This window comes from Cygnus olor, chromosome 1, assembly GCF_009769625.2.
Source record: "Cygnus olor isolate bCygOlo1 chromosome 1, bCygOlo1.pri.v2, whole genome shotgun sequence".
Lineage (NCBI taxonomy): Eukaryota > Metazoa > Chordata > Aves > Anseriformes > Anatidae > Cygnus > Cygnus olor.
This window is the reverse complement of record NC_049169.1, coordinates 48,471,432-48,485,804: the sequence shown is the minus strand read 5'-3', so window position 1 is coordinate 48,485,804 and position 14,373 is coordinate 48,471,432. Positions and strand designations below refer to the sequence as shown.

The 14,373-nt window shown below is 40.5% G+C and overlaps 1 long non-coding RNA gene across 1 annotated transcript in view; it reads right to left on the bottom strand.

The window, feature by feature from the left end:
• Positions 1-4,049: 4,049 nt before the first annotated feature.
• LOC121070427 overlaps positions 4,050-14,373 on the bottom strand; it is a 90,362-nt gene continuing 80,038 nt past the window's right edge. The window contains exons 2-3 of the long non-coding RNA XR_005820081.1: positions 10,127-10,249; positions 4,050-4,176 (exon numbers count right to left, since the gene is read on the bottom strand). This is a non-coding gene — a long non-coding RNA (uncharacterized LOC121070427). The remainder of the gene's footprint in view (positions 4,177-10,126; positions 10,250-14,373) is intronic.

Below are 14,373 nucleotides of genomic sequence, written 5' to 3'. Positions count from 1 at the left end.
AGCAGAGGTTGCCAGAGCTGCGATACCCAGGGGTATGCATCAGATGTGTGGGATCTCCAGGTGTCAACACTTTCTCTGATATCTGCATTGCTGCAGCTACAGTGAGAGCTACACTGTCTTCTGCTCTCTGTGTTCTGTGCATGAGGCTGAGCAAATGAAAACGAACATCGGTCTCAACACCAGCATCACAGCACAAAAGAAGGAAACAGAGGTATATATTCAACATACCCATGCAATCTACTACCGACACACAGAGGCCCTGAACCTGAGAGTTGATAAACGGCTTTCAGGGACAGTCCTGCACCACTGAAGGCGCTGCCTTCTTTGCCACTTGCTATGCAACAACAGGCTCAGAAGCATGGGTATCACAGAGTTTGACAATAGAACAGGTAGAGGGTTGTCTAATGTTTCTGCCTAGACAACATCCTTTCAGCTTTTGCATCATTTACAATTAAGCTGTAACAAAACAAAATACAACAGTACTCACTCAGTGCCACATTCGCAACTCTTACTTAAGAAAAAGTAAAAAAGAATAAAGGAAAGTCACAAGTGTGTTCCTCTTACTTAAGAAAAACAGGGATGGATGTGTTCTGGCTTTTACTATGTTCAGCATACCAGATGGTCAGAAGGCCTCTATCTCTTTTGAACAGTAGTGATCTTAGCTCTGTCTTCATCTCTTGAAAAAATACGAGTGCAAAAGCATGTCGGATAAGTTCAAAAGATGAAGGTGCCAAATTTACAAAGCCAAAGGATGTCTGAAACAGGATTTAAGTTTGTATCATGGGACCACAAAATATTTCAGGTTGGAAGGGATCTCTGCAGGTCATCTAGTCCAATTCCCTGCTCGAAGCAGGTCCATTGCCAATAGTCTATCAGGTCACTTGATCAGGTTTGCCCTTGCTCTGAGAGCACTTTCTTGGGACTGAGGCTTTGGCAGCCATGATGTTTTTGCCAGCTGAAGCCATTCCTACTTCATGTCCAATCCAGCTTCTTGCACTGCCCTCCCAGCACAAACATTTGTGTAGTCTCCTAAGGAAGTGATTCAGCTGAAATATAATCTGAACCTCCGATATAATAATCTTTTTTTAGCTGGAACAGTTCCCCAGTCCAATTTATTCAGCAGTTCTACTCACAACTGTGCTAGCATGGTGGGGTGAGAGCCAGACAAGGACAAGCAGCCGAGTGGAGGGAAGGAAAAGAGGAGGAAGGAGGGAGGAAAATGCCTACCTAAGCCAGAGCTGCAGATTAATGAATTCTATGCCAAGCCCAACCCTCAGAGAAGCAAGAATCAGCTCCTGGTCCAGCCCCTTCACAACTACAATTTCCTCTTCTTTACAAGGGGAACTTCTGTACGAGGACTTAACAGAGTATGCAGATATAGATGAAAGGCATGGTAAGTATTGCTTATTTTCTATTTTCACATCCACTGAACTCATGGGGAAACTCTCTACCAAATATATAGGAGCCAGGTGAATCTGCACATCTGTTAGAAAGGAGAAGCTAGCATAAAGCTGGCCTGAGCAGAAGCATAAACGAAGCAGAATTTTCCAAGTAAAATAGCCAGACTGGCTGAGCTACAGAACCCAGGGTGTCTCCACCCAGCATCTTGTGGAAAGGCACTTTCTTCAGATTTAGATCAAGCCTGAACAAAGCTGGAACGAACTCACCTACTTTGGATCCAGCTTTCCTATTTTTAACAGTATTTTCATATTTGCCAAAAAAACTCAAAATGTTATCAAAATAACTGACAAAGAGAGCAACCTCTGATCAAAATATTCTGAGTAAATTCCATAGTAGTACTTGATTGCTACTGATGTGCTGAACACTTATTTATGCAATTGATCTTCATTAGCACTACTGCCAACGTGAAGAAAGAAAAAAAAAAAAAAAGACCTGATTCATCCCATCTAGCAGTAGGTATTTAATGCAGACATCTGAGTTGGAATCCCAGTCACACTAGTCTTTATGTGTAGTCCATGAAGAGTGATAAGCACCTGAGTGATAATTCATCCTGACACCTAACTTATCGATACTGTATGAGCCCAGCGAAGCTCAAGACTGCCCTGTGAGCACTACTCAGCTCCTCATGCTCATCATAGGCCAGTGAGAGGCTACATGCGACCTAAAAAAAGTCTGTGAGCAGACTTTTGAGTCCATTCTCAATCTCTCATTTCTGCTAGCTGGAGTTGAAAACATAATTTGCAAGCCAAATACAGAGTAAACTAAAACCTGAGGTGCCAGAGACTATGTTTATTAAAATCAACACAATAATGAAGCCTGAGCTGATATTTAAAACTGCATGACTGACACTGAACAACTCAGATCTGAGGATAATATTCCTAAACAGAGTAAAATATTCCCATATAGACTCAGCAGAAGCTGAAGTCTCCAATTAGGCCTGACCTTTATTGTTACTTCAACTTTAACATTAAATGTATCCCTGGAAAGACTTCCAGTCCTAACAAATGACAAAGAAAGAATAAGCTCCTGTTTCCTAATTGTCAAAATTCCTAATACATTTCAGCGGTTCCACACAAGCAACACAGAAAAGCTGCCTTACCAGCAAGGAATGGCTTTAACTAGAAACCTGTACCAAACTGTTAGCCTCTAATTACAGCTGTATCACTGATTTCAGGTTCAAATTAAGGGTGGTTACGAGAGCCAAGGCTCACAGATCAAAAATATATAAGTACATAATAGACTCATTGTACGTATGTTATACACAGACCTACACAAACCAAACTCTACTGACAATATTTCTCAGTTAGTATCAAGAACGTATTTGCATTTCCTTTTTAATAGAATACAGTATTTAAAATTAATATGTTCCCTTCCTAAAGTATTAAGAGTAACTTAATTTTCTAGGATTGATTCTATGGACAAGATCTATATAATTAAGAAAAGGGAAAATATCCTAATTCTACCTCACTGCTAAATCTCATCCCACAAATTACTGCCTTATTCAGAAAGCCAAACTCACCCTGCTAATTATAAATTCTTCTCCCCCAATTAGGTAATGGAAATAATAACAAGTGACTTAAGTAACTAATCACAGCTAAATAGCACAGCTTGTATTGTGGATACCAAGTATTCCATACTGCAAACATACTTACAGAATATGCACAAGGAAAGTGCAGTCTCTTTGCATGCACTGCGTAAGTGGAAGAGGCTACATTCTCTGAGCAAAACACAGCCAATAAAAATTTTATTTGAGGCTAATATTAAATGCAACTAATATGTTGTAATTTAGAAGCTTTCAGCTCCGATGTGTTACTTTATTTTCAAGGTGTTATATGAGCTGTTTACTGCCTTTGTACCATGCTACTAGAAGATTTTACAAGTGGGTAATTAAAGAGATCTTAGTATGACCTAAGAGTAGCACACTTCTATCTGACTTACTATATATACACGTGAACTGGAACGTCAGACTGGAAGTTGGCAACACTGCTTTTAAACACATCCCCGAGTGCCATGTACAGTCTGCACAGTGACTTTTAAGAGTGTCACATGATTATTATGTGGAAACAAGTTCATCTTCAGGGCATGTTACCTTAAGACTTTTAAACAGCAAGACATGTTTTCATATCCCCAGTCCTGACAATGAAGACAACTTTCATAAAAACTCCAGTTAGAAGCACTCCTGCATATGAATATGCTAAACAGGTTTTCTACACTTTGAAATCCAAGTGCTAGCACATTTAGCTTAGAAATTAGAAGACTGTTGCAGCTAAACAGACACAGACGACCACAGATGCTCACTAGTCAGCCTACAATGGGGCAGCAACAAATGGAAGGCAACTTCCATTTTACTCCCTAGCTGGCAAGATTATTTGCAATAGTTCCATAGATGAAAGGTTAGCGTAAGGATACCAAACCTCTGCTTTTGTAGCATAGTATTAAAATAACTCTGTATGCTTATAAGCAGAAGTACAGTTATCATGTAAGAGCAGGAATAAAGACGGATGAGGAAAGATTGGTTGCACCTCCTGGTAAGAAGGAATGGCCAGGGCTTCAGGCACTCACCTTGGGTTTGCAACACCCAATTCCAATTTCTTGCCATGTGTCAGCTCATCCGCATAACACTGGGAGACTCGCTGACTATGTGAGCATCAGTTTCTCTCCCGTAAAATGGCAACCATAGACCACCATTGCTTGACAGGCAAGGCTTGAGGAAGCCTGTGTAGAGAAAGAGAGAGGTGCTGAGATGCTAAGAGTACAGCTAGATGCACAGCGGAGAAGACAGAACAGCTGGTTGCATTAGGAAGTGGTGGTCCTGCTAATCCACTTTCCCTCTCCCTCTTCCTTGCGTCTATTCCTGTTCCCAACCAAACAGCCTCAACTTGTCTCTTAGTTTACTTCTGATGCTCTGACTGTACAATAAAGCCAATTCAAATTGCTAAGCAGCAAAAAGCTCTACTTAGTTTTTGATTTGGGGTTATTTTACTGCTGGGCTAACATAAGTCAGTTCACTGCACAGTTAGATGAGTAGTAGAGATTATGCAGAGGACAGCCAGAGCTCTGCAACAAGAAGAAGAAGGAGCAGAGTGAGGAGGTGGCATGATCTTCCCTCCTCAGCATCTAGATTGGGAGCTACAGCATGTAACTGCCCTTGATTGATGGGCACCTTAGGTAGCAGTACACAAGTACAGAGAAAAGAGGCAGCTGTTTACTGCAGGGAATTGTGTTCAACACCTGATCCAGAACTGATGCTAGAACTCCAACAGATTTGATTGACAAAGAGGTCACAGAGTAATGGAGCTGCAGCCCGACGTTAATTTTTTTAAAAAGAGACTGAAACTGTAGCAGCCCTACAATATAGCCAGGGAGGTTTAATGCCAGCTAATGAGAATACACTTTCTCTCTTCCTTAGCGCAGAAGTTGTGAAGTCTTGGTTTTGATTGACTGCACAGTACTAACCTACCAGATTAAATATTATAATTCAGTTTGCTTACAAATAGTGCCATTTTCCTAATCTATTTTGCTTTTACAGCAGGTTCCATGGGCAGCTAGTACATTTGAATAAGGGGGTACCAGGTAGCCATATTCAGCAAGACTAAGACTTTGGCCTGTGCAGCAGAACACAGTGAAGACTGGATTGGTGACTGGATGCACTTAATAATATTAATATTGTGAAAGATAAGGTTGCCACTACTTGAACCACAGAGGCTTTCTAGGCATGAAGCACACCGTGCGCCTTGCTGTGGGCGACTGATGATGTATTTCTGATCATTGCCGACTCTGTCCATAAGAGGGCAGTGATATGCATCTACCAAACACATCCACCGTCCACCAGTCTTGGGTTGAGACCTAGGTAAGTGCAGCTAAAGCATCTCCACTTCTGCAGAAAACAGCAGGGACAGTCATGAGGCCGTAGGGATCACCCCTGCCCACTTGCCAGCCTGAATGACTTAAGCCTTCATTTAAAACAGGATCCCTTGGGAAGCACTGTCAGCACATATATGGAGCAGGACTAATGCTAACCATTCTGGCTCTTTGGTCAGGTGTCCTAGTTGCTCTGCTACCAGGCCCCTGTGGGCTGACACAAATTACATTATTCATGGCTGGCTATAGTTGTTGGAAGCCATGAACCAGGTTTACTAAACAGATAAATGCACCAATCCCGAAGAATAATGTATACCTTACCTTTCACAGAAGTTTTCCTGCAGCATTTATCCCCAGCTGTGGTGGTGAATCACATTACATGAAGAAAGTAATCAGACCATAAAATCTGTAAGTATTCCTACCCAGTGTGATTAACAGAGGAAAAGAATTGCAGTTGTTCGTCTGCTATATACATTTTTCCAGATGCTCAGAAAGAATGGTAATTACATTTTGTCGTCTCATTTTAAAAAGGTAAATAAGAATATTGCCTGTCAAGCTTCAAGAGTAGATCAACCAGCCTTTCATTCTCAGGAGAATTCCAAAATATCATTATTCAAAGGGCAGAGAACACACCTAGCAGTATGTGCTGCACAGCTCCTGGTACACTAGAAGTATAATGAATAAATGATCATAACAATAAAGCTGTCTTGCATGTTGATAACAGCTTGCCTTGATGTTTAAATTTAGTAAGCACTATTTCTCACTGCATATCAGCTTTGATTCTCCTATGATAAGGCCAAACTATGAAGAGTTGTTTTGGTGATCTTAAGGTAGCAGTGCAAAGAATGGGAAGTGAAAACTAGGTAAAGACAGTTTATGAGAAGAAAATAAAATGTTCTTGGTTAATGAAGCCAACAGAAATTATTTGCTTCCATGATATTTCATAGAAGACTTGAGGTAATGTATTAGCTCTTTAAAAATTTACATACGAAGGATAATTGGCACCATGCAATCTTAGGCACCTCCCAAGCACATATCTCTGATGTCCAACAGATATGGGAGAGTTTCCTTTGCCAGTAGATCAGGACTTTCTTGACTCAGGTGTTCTCAGTTGTTTTGTGCAGGGGCCTCGCTCTATGCTACCTACAAAGGCTGGCTAATGCGAAGGCTGAGGCCACAGGGTTCAACAGCCAGCTGTAGGCTGGCTACAACCATCATGAACGCGTATCTTAAGTATCTAATGCTGAGCAAATGTGTCTTCCTTCCTCCATCTCTAACCAGATACTCCATTGGTCTTCACAGATTATTTCTCAAATTGGTTTTGAAATTGTCTTGGCTGTTTTCCTTTGTTTGTTTTGTTTTCTGAAGACTAATATGACTCATTAATACCCAATGCAGAAAACAGTCTAGTAAAATGAGAGGCAGGGTGAAACTGGTCTTTAAAGGAGAGCTATATTTTTCCCTCACATAGCAGCCAACAGGATCATAGCCTCCCATCAGGCAGTTTAAGAAACTTCAGACACTTTCCAGAAAAAGGAAGACAAAATGCAATGTCATTTTTAAGTACTAAATAATTTCCAGAAATTAGCTTAATTCATTATTTTTCAGAAAGTTTTAGTTTGGTTATGGAAATTGCTATATTATTCAGGGCTCCATTTTAGGACCAGTCCTCTTCAATGCTTTCATAAACAATTTGGATGAAGGACTTCAAGGTTTTTCGAGCAAGTTCACAGACGATACCAAACTGGGTGGAGCTATTCATTCTGTCAAGGGTGGTGAGGCCTTGTGGAGAGATCTGGACAAATTAGAGAGCTGGGCAATCACCAACTACATGAAATTTAACAAGAACAAGTGCCGTGTTCTGCACCTGGGAAGGGGCAACCCTGACTATATGTACAGATCGGGGGACAAGAGGCTGGAGAGCAGCCCCACAGAAAGGGATCTGGCAGTTTTGATCGACAGCACGCTGAACATGAGTCAGCAGTGTGCCTTGGTGGCCAACTAGTGTGCCAGGAGGGCCAACCATACCCTGGGGTGCATCAGGCACAAGCACTGCCAGCTTGGTCAAGGGAAGGAATTGTCCTGCTCTGCTCTGCCCTTGGGTAGCCTCACCTTGAGCACTGTGTGCAGTTTTGGGCGCCACAGTATAAGAAAGATATAAAATTGTTAGAGAGTATCCAAAGGAGGGCAACTAAGATGGTAAAGGGTCTAGAGGGCAAGATATATGAGAAGAGGCTGAGGGCCCTTGGTTTGCTCAGCCCAGAGCAGAGCAGGCTGAGGGGAGGCCTCATGGCGGCCTGCAGCTCCCTCACGAGGGGAGCGGAGGGGCAGGCGCTGAGCTCTGCTCTCCGGGGACAGTGACAGGACCCAAGGGAACGACATGGGGCTGGGACAGGGGAGGGTCAGGCTGGGTGTTAGAAAAAGGTTCTGCACCCAGAGGGTGGTCGGGCACTGGAACAGGCTGCCCATGAAGTGGTCACGGCACCGAGCCTGTCAGAGTTCAAGAAGCATTTGGACAATGCTCTCAGACACATGGTCTATTTTTTTTTTTTAATTTTTTTTTTTGGGGGGGAGGGGTGTCTTTTGTGGACCCCAGTGTTGGACTTGGTGATCCTTGTGGGTCCCCTTCCAACTCAGATATTCTACAATTCTGCAATTATAGAAATTCCACTTACTGCCCCCTTCCAATTCTCTGGTTTTGTAGTTTTATCTAGTACATTGCAAAACCCTCATGCAGATAGGAAAAAGTAAAGTTTTATTCTATTGAAGTTGGACTATCTGGAGTGTCCTAGGCTTCCTGCTCCACTGGGGCTGAACACACAGTTTTAACCCATGTCTACCAGCACATCTCAGATATCTCCATCTAGAACCCAGAAGCACGCACGTCTAATCTTTGGAATTATATCAAACCGATTACATAAAATAACGTCCAGTTTTATAGCTTGAACTATCACACAGAAACAGCTAAAAAAACTAAAGGTGCTGCCAGAAGATAAATGCAGTCAAATTAGAAAGAGAAGAAAACTTGACAGGTCTAGATGACCAGGGTGGACAGCATATTGTACAGGAGCAATAGAAGTGCAGCGTTCCTCCTCCCCCTTCTGTTTTACAGCTGGTTTAGGTTACTCTTTAATTTATACAGTTTCACTTTCTAGAGTTCTGTACTCCCTTTGATTCCTGGGAATACTGAAATCCAACAAAATGAAACAGATGCTCAGGTAATGGCCTAAGCAGGCAACCATGTAGAGCCACTAAGGGTTGCTATGCTCTTTAGAGCAGGGACAGATGGCAACACAGGAATGATCAGAAACACAAGCCTTTATATTCCCTTCTGAGCGCTACTTAGTTTGGCCAGTTTGTAGCTCATTCCTGTCCAAATCAGCTAAATTTTCTGGATGTCACCTTTTGCCAGATGTCACCTTTTCCAGATAGTTTTACTCACTGTTGTCACTGATTATCCACAGAAATGTGTTCTGAGAAACTATCTATTTGATTTGTTTTTACCAATTTTATGCCATTCGTATTCTGCTAATAATTGCTCCAAGGAACAATATTTAGCAGAACAGATTTCGTATAGTATGTAGCCAGTAGAAGCTGCTGTGTAATGTTGTTAAAGAGAAACTACTATGCCTGAAACAAGAGTTTTCATCACCAGCTTTCCGTTTAGCCATTGCTATTGCAAGAAAGACTAATTTCTTGCTTAGGTTTAAACCATTACCAGTTTAATAATACATTATCCTTTATTGCATATAAATGTAATTGGTTTGTTTCTCCAATTTAGATTCTCCTTTTTAAGAAACAAACAAGCAAACAAAAAATACTTTTTGGAACATTCTTCCTGATCTCTCCAAGTTCTTAAGAGCAACCTATTTCTCAAGAACAACTTAAAAAACAACCTATTTTTCATGCACTTTCAGACTAGATAACAAATGTGTTCCAATATTAGGAATGCTTTTTCTCAATTCTGTACTTTCTGTATTGTGTCCAAATTATATATAAAAAAAGTCTTTTAAGCCTGAAAACTCAAACTAGCACTGAACTGAAACTGAAGTAGGAAGCTTTTCAACATGCTTCTTAAACATTGTTTAAACTGGAATCATGACTACAATGTTTTTCTTGGCATAGTATGTTGCCTTTGAAATACACAGACCACTATTCTTGATATGTTCTTGTTTTCCTTGTATTTTATTTTAACAAGATGTGTCCCTTGGGAATGCATGGTGAGACCCTTTTCATAGAGTGGCTCTGTCATCTAACTGTGGCATCTCTCCACTGCTAAATATGCAATGTATATTTTTGTGAAGTCTTTATTGAAGTGAGGTCCAGACATTTTCAAAGACATAAGCTAGTGTTATGGAATTTGACACCAGATGTAACATTTAGTGACAGTCCCAATTATTTTGTTCCAGAGGAGCCAGGTAAGCACGTCTTGGATCTATTCAAATAATCTAAAAACCTGCTTGAAACTGCCTCACTGAATTCAATACTTAACCTCTTCATTACAAGCTGTTCAGAAATATTCCAAGAACCAATAACAAAATTCTGTTCTAACAAAATTTTGCAAAAGTTTTACTATTGCAGCCAAAGTTGGTTGAGAAAAGATACAGGAACTTGGAGAGGGAAGCAGAGAAGAACAAAAGAAGAAAAAGTAGTTTATAACTATAAGCATATCTTATCAGATGACAGTAATAATATCACATGGCTCATGAAATTCAACATAAAACTGCTGTCCTCTAAATTTTCCAATATCATGATTCTTAAAAATTAAAAATAAAATCAGTCTACACTGGCAGAATATTTAAACCTTGTCAGGAAAGCTCCAACACACTCAGTGGACGGAATGGTCAAATCATGCAAGCAGCTTGCTGGCAGCTAAGGTTCCAATCTTCTGTTGACACTTCTCCATTAATCTTTACTTAAGAATCTCCTGAAAAAAAAAATAATAATAATTAAGAAACAATTATTATGTTGGTGTCCAACTGTACAAACAATTCAGATTCTTTTTCCTTCCTTCATCCCTTGATCCAAATCCAAAGCACAGACCATTATCATGCAAAACTGTATTCTCGGTTCCACTTTGATTCAGACTTCTTGGGCTCCTGTTCCATCTAGAAATCCTGTGTGTTTCATTGTGTATCGGTCCCAACTTACAGATTCTATTGGAATTTTAAAACATTTACTAGAGAATTGTACTTTTGTATTGCTACACCTCCCGAGCTTAGTCTTCATTTCCCCTTTTTTTCCTTCTTTTCCTCCAAATGAACTGAGATTAGTAGTTAATGTTGCTGGTCATGAAGAAAACAGATTCCAGGGTTATAGGCAGAAAACCAGAAAAATTGTCCCACTTCTTGCATATATTATGTTAAATTTGTTACAGAGAAAGCAAACCTTCCAGGTTCTTGGCAGCCTAATTCCATCACTGCTTTCACAGATTAAAAGTGATGACCGGTGGTGGTAGGAGGGCAGGGAAGAAGAGTGGGTATTAAATTACATACCCTCGGTAATTCATTGCAGAAATTAAACCTAATAGGTACAGCTGCTTCGTGGACATGGGGACATTTCAAATGGCCAGAACTGCCCTTGACAGCAGGTGGTGTTTTGGATAAACAGCATCAGGAAGTAGCTAGCAAAAGGCAAAAGAAACACACTTGGAAAAACCGTGCTGGAACTTGATCAAAATGTTTACCAGACAGCTCAGCTCCTAAGAGACATGCGGATCATTTCAGATCAAAAGCAATATCCAGCTGGGGAAAACCCCTGAAGACAAAAAATAAAAAATAAAAACCACAGAAGTAATACTTGGTCAAAAGGGTTTGCGCTCTTTTTGGGTTACACATATCAGATGCTGCTTCAGCTTTAACACACAGATTTGAAGACCCAGTGTTAGACTTCAGCCTGAAGAAGCTGGAAATGATAAAGGAAAGGTGGGGACAGATGTCTCACAGCAGTCCACTTGCCAACTGTGGGTCCTCCTGGGATCACTGTAACCTGGGTCCTGCTGTCCTCCTCCCTCCCTGCAGTAGAACAGAGAATAAGCACTACAGATGTGAAAGGACACCCCTTTGCTGTTGTGAGAACCAGTTCTGAATAAATGCAGGTGTAAGTACTGTATTTAATCTGCAGTTTTGCTTTCAGTGTTGCGTCCTAATTCCTAGGGCACTCAGAAGTTACAGACCTTGGACACTTACATGAATGGTCACCTACAGAGAGAGACAGGACAAGGAAAAATAGACAGCAGTTTCATTGCTCAGTCACAGCAGGATTATCCATCTCCCAAGAAAAGCTGTGCAGAAAACAGAGCTTTCTCAGTAGGCCAGCCTAAAACTTTTGGATGAGTTCCCACTGAAATTATCCCCAGCACAAAGCTCACAATCTTCTACTCTGTGAGTCACATAAATGCATACAGAACAGTGTTCAGACAATGTAATAACTATTTTAAAAGACACTGAAAATAAAAAGAGCACAGAAGTCACCTTTGGAAAGAAGGGGAGAGAGAAAACCATGTGTAGCAGATGATAATCCCATCACTTCAGTTCTGGAATCCACTCAGACCCTGTGACGTGCAGCATATAAGAACCTAAACAAAACTTACATAACATTGCATTACATTGACATAATTTTCTAGGTAGAGTCACTGGCTGCAATTCATATAAACATATCCATGGAAAAATAATATCTCATCCACATGTACAAGATTTACCAAATAAGAAGAAGTATCACAGCACTTGACAATTATCATAACATGTGTTTCATAAAGAGTGGCTATGAAAAACAATATCCAGTGTTTCCTAACAGGAAATAGCTAATGTGGGTTGATGTGGGTTTTATTCAGTTGTTGTCTGCCTTGCAAGGTAACAATCTTGCTCCATGGATACTACACAACACACTTCTGCAGTGCCCTCTACAAGTCAAGGTTGATAGCACTCCATATTTCCGTTTTTGATGCAACACCAGGACATATTTCACATTGTCCTAATTCTTACTTTGCTTCAAGTAAAGCTATATCAGGAGCATTTAAACCTCAACATCCATAGTCAAAACCCCAATTAACATTTAAGCTATGAAGACAATTTAAAAAAGAACTACATTGCAGCTCTCAGCCTGCTAGGCAAAAACTCAGAACATTGAAACTGTATGTTAAACGTCATCAACAGCCTGCACTGTGAACATATTTAAGTATTTTTGCTCTTGAAAAGTAAAGCTAAACATTTGTTTAAAATCTAGCCCATATGATAACTGTCAGAAAATTTGCACATCAGCTTGGAAAAAAAAAATAAATAAGCCTAACATTTTACTGAGAATTTAGAAGCATAGCTTCCACTGTGTTTCAGATTCTATATACTCAAAAAAAGAGTTCTGCATCAGATCATAGTAAGTTCAACATAAACCCAGTGAGCAAGAGCTGAGCACTTCTTTTCATCTTTTTCTTCATGTGATGCAACAGAAGACACAAAACGCTTTCAGACAGCTCGATCCAAGTGGATAAAAGGAAGGAACTGAAGCAGTTTCTGCTATTACAACACACTTACTGTACAATTATTTTTATTCCCCAGCCCTTGATCACTTCTATTCAGTCCAGATACATATACTACTCTTGGCCCTCGTGCTACCTCAGCAATCTGCTCAGAGCATTCTTTCAAGTTGTGTCTATACAGTGGGAACCAGCAGTGTTTTGCAAATCCCAGGTGTATGTGTGTGTACCTGGCATGTCTTGTCTTGGCCTGTGGCATATCAAGGCTCAGGGCATGTTTTGGCCACTTGTTGGCATTACAGTTTGCAAGGAAAATCAATCTTTACAGACCTTGTCATCCCTTTTCCTCCATAAACTCTATTTTCTATAGGAAAAAAAAAATATTTAGGGAGCATGGGAGGCCATCAGAATGTGGTCCGCCAGTTGCTCTCATTTAGGTCTCTCAACTCACCTGAAAAGAAATGGAATAAAATCCAGCCTGTTAGATTAACCATGCCAGCTATCCATGGGTATGCTTTTAGACCACCCCAAATATGAGGTAACAAGAATCACATAGATATCTCTCAGAGGCTTAATCAAAGTCACATTACCTCACAACTGCAGGGGGCTAAGTGTGCGTACCCAGATAATTACCAGCCGTTAGTAAAGGTTTTCTGATGTACAGCATCTTTTCAAGCCACTGTAACCCAGACCTTAGTAACTGAGTTCAGACACAAATAATGTCCATCTTGAGCCATGCAAGTTACCATTTATAAACTGGACTAAGTGTCCAGGGGCGTAAAGGATATACATGTACAAGTGTGCCAATACTGCTAAGTTAGGGATAATGTCATTCACTTTGGGATAAAAACTGCACTTCAGCTTTCACCAACAAGTTGTAGAGTTCATTTTTAAAATTTAGATTACTGATAAAGCAGTAATTCTGAGAACATCTTTAAGATATGTATCTTAAATGGCATTCATAATTATTATCATCAAAGCTGAAGTGCCCACTCAGATCATCTCTTATAGAGCACAGGCACTCAGAGGTCTCAGCTCAGCGCACCAGCTGAGAACCATACAGTGCATTCTGCGTGCAGAGTGCAAGACTCTTCCTCCTGTTGAGCAACCTGAGCTATAGCTGAAGGCTGCTGTATATAACAGCCTCAACACACAGCTATCCAGTGCTCTCTGTGCTGCCTGCACCATGGGTAAAATCCATTTGTCCCATGTTGCTCTTCTTCCAGCAAGTGAAGGTGGAAAGACCAAGTGCACTACAAAGAGCTTTCTGTAAGAAAGATGCTCACACACACAGGGAATGGACATAAAACCCCAACACCAAGCCTAAGCTTTTCTAAAAGTCTCAGAAAGTTAACCTATGATGAATATTGCTGTAAACCATCTCTTTGTTATTTGAGGGGGAAGGTGGATAGAGGTTCTCTTGGAATGCCCATGCTTTTTGTCTAAATTCTGTATTCTGCATTCCATAAAAATGAGAAATATTTTCACTCAAGTCAAGAATCAATTGTACTTACACTGGGAAGAAACACACTGCTGTTTTTTTATAAAGGAACATGTTTAGCAAGCTTAACTCTCAGCAG